The sequence below is a fragment of the Magnolia sinica genome, chromosome 6, assembly GCF_029962835.1.
Source record: "Magnolia sinica isolate HGM2019 chromosome 6, MsV1, whole genome shotgun sequence".
Lineage (NCBI taxonomy): Eukaryota > Viridiplantae > Streptophyta > Magnoliopsida > Magnoliales > Magnoliaceae > Magnolia > Magnolia sinica.
In genome coordinates this window covers 89,554,097-89,560,853 of record NC_080578.1, presented here as the reverse complement: position 1 = coordinate 89,560,853, position 6,757 = coordinate 89,554,097, and the positions used below count along the sequence as shown (strand labels likewise).

The 6,757-nt window shown below is 43.1% G+C and overlaps 1 pseudogene; it reads left to right on the top strand.

The window, feature by feature from the left end:
• The first annotated feature begins 1,608 nt into the window (after positions 1–1,608).
• Positions 1,609–2,102, top strand: LOC131250125 (large ribosomal subunit protein eL31-like; annotated as a pseudogene).
• Positions 2,103–6,757: the final 4,655 nt, after the last annotated feature.

Here is a 6,757-nt window from a genome sequence, read left to right as displayed (position 1 = left end):
TTCTTTAGAGAAGATCTAGGGTTTGGAGATTTTGATGAGAGAAAGGAGGGTGGAAGGTTTATATATAGGCGGGCGATGTGGAATTCAAGACGTGAGTTTGAACTTTGACTACGACTCGGTAAGGTTTAAAATTCACGATAGCCGAGCTTGAACGTGGAGTTTTGACTGCTAACGAGCGGGGTGAAGACCAGACCCTCGGTATTATATTGATTTTTGCTGGATTTGAAACTATTCCCACGGAAGACGTGGAGAGGTGTCTTGATGCCCGCGGCACTTGTAGGTGGGCCCCATGGTTTTATAATCCAAACCGTTGATAGATGAGAATCACGTTAGATGGAGAATGACCGAAAATTTGTACAGACTTAAATAATCTTGGCACTCCACTATGCATTTTTTTTGGGCCATTATCATTTTTCTCTTTATTGTCTGTGTGTGGCCATTGATTGAAGGGTCAGAATCTTTCATTCCAAGAGTTTTTAGGTGCATCCCACGTACAATGTGGCCATATCAGATCAACGGTCTCAATCACTGAACCATCGTTTTTAACTCTATATACGGGCCATATCTGTGTAACATTATCTTCGTGATGTCTTAGGACCCAATATTTTCCCATCATATATAATAATGAACGGGTCAACGAAATAGCAGGCTCATCAAACCACCGGCTGCAAGCTCCCTTTTGTGCAGAGCAGAGGGAAGGGAACTATGCCATAATTAAATCGACAAGGCCTTCAAGGTCTCCACACGTATGAATGAGACACGTGTGGATGAGACGTGTGTATGAGTAGTGAACCCAATCTCTAGTTTTTAAATTATACAAATAATTTTTAACTGATCCATCTGTTTAATAATCATGTCTAGATTACATGCCAAATCATTAGTAAATAGGCTGCGGTTGGTTCTAATCCAAGTCTGAATAAAAGGGTCAGTTTGGGGTACACCATAGTATTAAAACTAAATTTCTCTACTTGTCACAAATAGTAAATTTATTGTTTTCTGCATCCTAATTGATCCATGTCATCACTGACGCTGTGAGCACTGTTGCATTATATACCGTCTGATGATGTGGCCCAATTAGATTGCAACAAAAATAAATTTTCTGTTTGTAACAAGCAGAGAATCCAAATTCATTAATATTAGGACCGAGTATAACGTGACTCCCCCAAGTTGACTCAGACTTACTTGGTTTGTCCAGTTTGATTTCATTATCCTTCCGGTGTGACTCGGGTAAGTCAGACCAATTAGTGACAAAAGGGAGCTGCAACACCACTTAGGGCTGAACAAGTCAAGTTAGGCAGCGAGCTAGGTCCATCCACGAGTCTTAACCATGGCCTAGACTCAATTTCAATGGGATGCAACAAAATTTCTACCTCATATATGGCACATTGGTAATCAGTAAGTCTTGTTTGTTAACCTTGTTTTCACAGATCCAAGAAAAATGAACCTGAGTTGGACAACAAAGTAATTCTTGTACCCAAAAAGGAAGAAGTCATTCTTGTAAAAACTAGGATTACAAATATAGTAATCCATTATAGCTTGTCCTCCTCTCGCAGCTGAAACTTCAGGGACTAGGGTTTTGAGAGTGCAGGAGAGGGAAGAGCTGGTAAGATGGTGGAGAAGATGGCTAAATGGAGAAAAGAGGAGGCAGTGACAAGATAATACACTATCAATCTCCAAAGGCATCTCCATGGATGCACCTTCAAGAAGATGGCTCCCAAAGCCATAAAAGAGATACGAAAATTTGCACAGAAGGCAATGGGGACAAACAATGTTAAGGTCGACGTGAAGCTAAACAAGCATATATGGAGCAGGGGTATCCGGGGTGTGCCTAGACGTGTCCGCATGCGCATCGCTCGCAAGAGGAATGAAGAGGAAGGTGCTAAGGAGGAGCTTTATTCATTGGTCACTGTAGCAGAGGTCCCACCTAAAGGGCTTAAGGGATTAGGAACCAAGGTCATCGAAGAAGGAGATTAGACTCAGTAAACTTCAGTTTTAAGAGGTACTTTTTTTAGATTTATGTTTTGATTTTATTTTTTTATCAGTGCATTTTAGATGTATTCCGGATTTTGAGATTGCCCTTTGAAAGTTATGTTCGGTCAGAATTTAAAAAATAAAAAAATTTAAAAAAATTTCATTATAGCTTGTCCTCATCGTACGTTTGTTTTATATACATGCATCGTGCGGCAACCAACCTTTTTTATATATATAAAACAAAAGCCATGAAGATTTCATTGCTCTTGAAAATTTACAGCCTTTCAGGAGGGTCCCAACAAATAGGCTGCGGACCACTCCTATCATATATCCCTATCTGCACAATAGCCACCCAAAAAGACAAAAAGAGAGACCTCCGAACTAAGAGGCCCCCCACAACCTCTAAACGGCAAAACACCCCAATTAAGGATACCTAATGGCCCCAATGCTAGCATTATCTATAGCAAGAGCACCCCGCACTAGCCTCGGAAGGTCAGGATGAGTTCCAAACATCCTATTTGGGCAACCTTCGCTGGCCATTCTAGCCAAAGCATCTGCCACCTAGTTCCCTTCTTGCAAAATGTGGTTAAAGGTGAGGTTGAGGGTCCAACAAAATTGCTGGATAGCTCCCAACTTGTACCAGATATTCCAAGAGCTGAGGGCGTCAGACTCGATAACCGCATTTGCAATGGTCATAGAATCTATTTCCACAATTATGTTGGGGAGACCCAGCTTGGAACATATCGTTATGCCATCTAACATGGCTTGGGCCTCTGCAACCGCGTTCGTTGAGCGGCCGTAGTTTCTGTGGAACACAAAAATGAGCTTGCCGTGATGGTCCTTGCTGACTTGCCCACGCCACAACCAACTTTAGACCGCATTTTCATGGGCTAATGTGCCTTTTTTTAAACATATGTACACATGCCATATGTACACATGTGCACAAATAGCATGTGTACCACTACCCATTTGTGCTTCTAACAATATTCAGTACCATATTCATTCCTTAAGCACCTTACATGTGTCATATGATACAACCGGTCACATGTTCCATTGTCCATTTTTAAGTACCACAGATGTGTTACAAGTGGTGCATATGGTCATTTGAAGACACGCATGCAGAAAATTTTAGTTCGTGTTTGGTTTTACACTGACATGATGAAGAATGTGATTCCAAAGGGGATAACTACTCCAAATTTACGGAGCTATCTAGATTCCTCGCAAAGCTTTTTTTGTTTTATTTTGGAATATTCATTTCATTAATATGGCAAATTTACACAGTTAGGTTGTTCTGGTGGCAACAAAAGGACTAGCCGTCTATCATATCCTATACAAAAGAGTTTCTTTTTAGCTCTCTAACAGCTTTCAACCCCGCTTTATCCAAAAGAAAATGGCCCTTGACTAGAAGGGAGAGACTGGAAACCTCTCGGAAGGACCGGCTAACTTAGGTCATGCTACCCTACTTTGCCAAACCATCAGCCGACCCATTAGCTTCTTTGGGGATGAGAGTAATTCAAAAGGGGCCCTTAAGAGTTAGCCTTTTAATTCTGGATAACCAATATCTCCATTTTCAGACGCTGGAGGACATCCCATTAATGGACTCGACAGCCCATTTAGAGTCAGATTTGATAAGGACTTTGTCTAACCTAAGCTTGACATAAAGATCCATGCCATCATACAGGGCCCGCAACTCAACCCTGATGTTGGAGGCGATCCCATACCCGTTGGCAAAAACAAAAATGAGAAGGCCCTTACGATCTCTACAGATGCCTCCAACCCCCGTAGGCCCAGGGTTCGAAAGCGCGGATCCATCAGCATTAAGCTTAAACCAACTAACCCTCTCTAGGCCTGATCCATCTAACGATATCAAAAATCAAGACAGGGCGAAGCGGACGGGCTTGCAAAAAGATCAAGGGATCAGCAGGGGCAGCTAACGACCGCAGAGGATTTCTTTGGTGCCGAAGGGACAAAGATTCCATCCACCATATAGCTCTGCTGAAAACTCCTTGAATAGAGATGTTTCGCCCATCGAATCTAGCCTCATTCCTAGCTCTCTAGATTTCCCATAGAATGAAGGCAGGGGCTAAGAGGAGGAAAATATAAATAAATCTATGAGGGAAAGGCCACTACCACCACCAAATAAGACGCTCCTGGATGGATGAGTGGCGACTCAGAGGAATCCCGATTAGGCTAGCTAGAAGATTCCACACTTTATTTGTTAGGATCTCTTCCAAAAAGATGTGCGACTGCGACTGGCATAGCATCCCTTTCCTTTTGAGGCCATGTGAATCCCTTTCCTTTGAATACGACATCAACTGGCATAGCGTCCTGCATTAACCTCCACATAAATGTGGATATCTTAGGAGGAATCGCAGGGTGCCACACCCATTTCGCCCAGCTCTTCTTTAGCCCATTTTCCCTAACAACACCTCATGCTGATTTAACAGTGAAGAAGCAGGTGGGGTCGAATGGCCAGAAGCTCTTATCCTCAGCGTCTGAGGTGCAGAAACCGCCTTGCTGAATATGGGCCTAAATCCAATCAGGAAGATCAAGCGGAACCTCTGACTTCAACCTGTTTACTCCAATAAAATATGCAACACATAGCCCTCTGAGATCGGATGGGATATCGAGAGAAGGAATAGATTCTAAGGGGCCTAGCCCAGTCCACTTGCTTTGCCATATGCTGCAATCCCAGTGGCCCACTTCCCATTGGACATTTCTGTCCAGAGTAGGGAACAGATTCACCAACACTTTCCAAATTGGAGAGGAATAGTAAGCAAATTTTATATTGCTGGAGAAAGCTCTAGAATACAAGTACTTGGAGGCCATGAATTTCGCCCAAAGACTGCCCTCTATCCGAGACCTTGCCCCCCACGCCATCTTCAGGTGAAGAGATTTCAGAACATCCTTTAACTTCTTAAACCCTAGCCCTCACTCTTCCTTAAGAGTGGAAATGGAGCTCCATTTTTTCCAATGAAGCTTCTTTTTTCTATCCCACCACCCCTAGAAGAAGTTGGGAAACGATTTTTCCATAGTTTGCAGAACTTTTGCTAGAAGGACTGTGGCTGACTTGGTGTGGACCAGGATACTACTTAGAACGAAAGAGATCAGTCCCAATCTCCCAACCTAGGAGAGGTGCGTACCGTCCCACCCTTGAATCTTGATGCCATCTTGTCAATCAACGAGTTGAAAACACTACACTTGAGTCTCCCTTGCACAATAAGGACTCCCAGGTAAGAGAATCCACCTGAAGATTTCCCGAAATCAAGAGTTCTTTCAATGCTCCTGATTCTGCCGACATGAAGCTCTGAAGAACAGTGGAAAGAGCTCTTCCTCATGTTAACTTTTTGACTAGAGGCCAACTGATAGTTGGAGATGAAACCACACACCACATCAAGCAATTTGCGGGAACCGTTAAGGAATAGGATTGTGTCGTTTGTATAAAGTAGGTGGGAGATTTGTTTACAGCCCTATTTTAACTTAAATGGCTTACACAGCCCACTAGCTACCAGACACAAGAACCCCCTGCTGAACACCTCTGTCGCGAGGATGAATAAACTAGGAGAAAGAGGATCGCCTTGTCTCTAGCCTCTAGATGATTTGAAGAAGCCACAACTTTCACCGTTAATAAGGACCGAGAACCAATTGTTGTTCCAACATGATTCAACCATCTTCACCTAGTTGGAAATGAAACCAAATTTAAGAAGGACCTGCTTCAGGAAACTCCAATCAAGTTTATTGTAAGCCTTTTCCATGTCAACCTTCAAGACTAAGTTCTCTCCTCGAACCTTCCTTATCTATATCTCTGAAGATTTCTTGGGCAAGAGTGATATTTTCGGCAATCGATCGGCCCCAAATGAAGGCTCCTTGCTCCGAGGAAATCAGCTTCGGGAGCAGAGAGCCTAGCCTGATGACCATGAACTTGGCAAAAATCTTATAGATACAATTGCACAGACTAATCAACCGAAAATCAGCAAATGATTTAGGGCCGGCCGATTTAGGCACTAAAACGACAAGGGTGGAAGTGAAGGCCCTAGGAAGACAACCCCCTTGGAAGAAATCCACAATACCTTTGTGGATATCAAGCCCCACAATGTTCCTACAACCTATAAAAAAAGCTCTAGACATACTATCGGGGCCGAGAGCACCATCCTTGGGAAGGGCTAATACCGATTTTTTTTACCTCCTCTAAGGAGGGAATCTCCATAAGATGGATGTTGTCCTCCTCCGAAACTAGGGGAGGGATGCAATCCATAAAGCCATCTACGACTGATGAGGAAGTGGCAGACAAATCCGAGGACATCAGAGCTTACAGGAAAGAGACTGCTTCCTACTTAATGGTCACTTGATTTGAGCTGGATTCCCCTGAATCTAACTAGATTTCATGGATTCCAGCCCTTCTAACTTTATTGGAGGCCAAGAGGTGGAAGAACTTAGTGTTTCTATCCCCTTCCTTCAACCAGTTGTTGCGGGCCTTTTGTTTCCAAAAAATTTCTTCAGTTAGCTCCATCTGGGCTGGTTGAAATTTTGCTCCACTAATCTCTTCTGAACTGATAACCGAATTAAAGGATTAGGCCCTGGATTCCAGGTGGCTCGATTCTTGTTCCGTATTTTTAATGTTTTGGAAGACGTTCCCAAACACCTCTATTCCAAATCTTTAGCCGCAACTTGACTTTCTTGATTTTTAGTAGCAGATTTAACATGGGTTGATCTGACATTGGTTGGCTCCAAGAATCCTCGATCACTTGAGAGAAGGAGCCGTCAAGCAGCCATATCCTCTGAAATC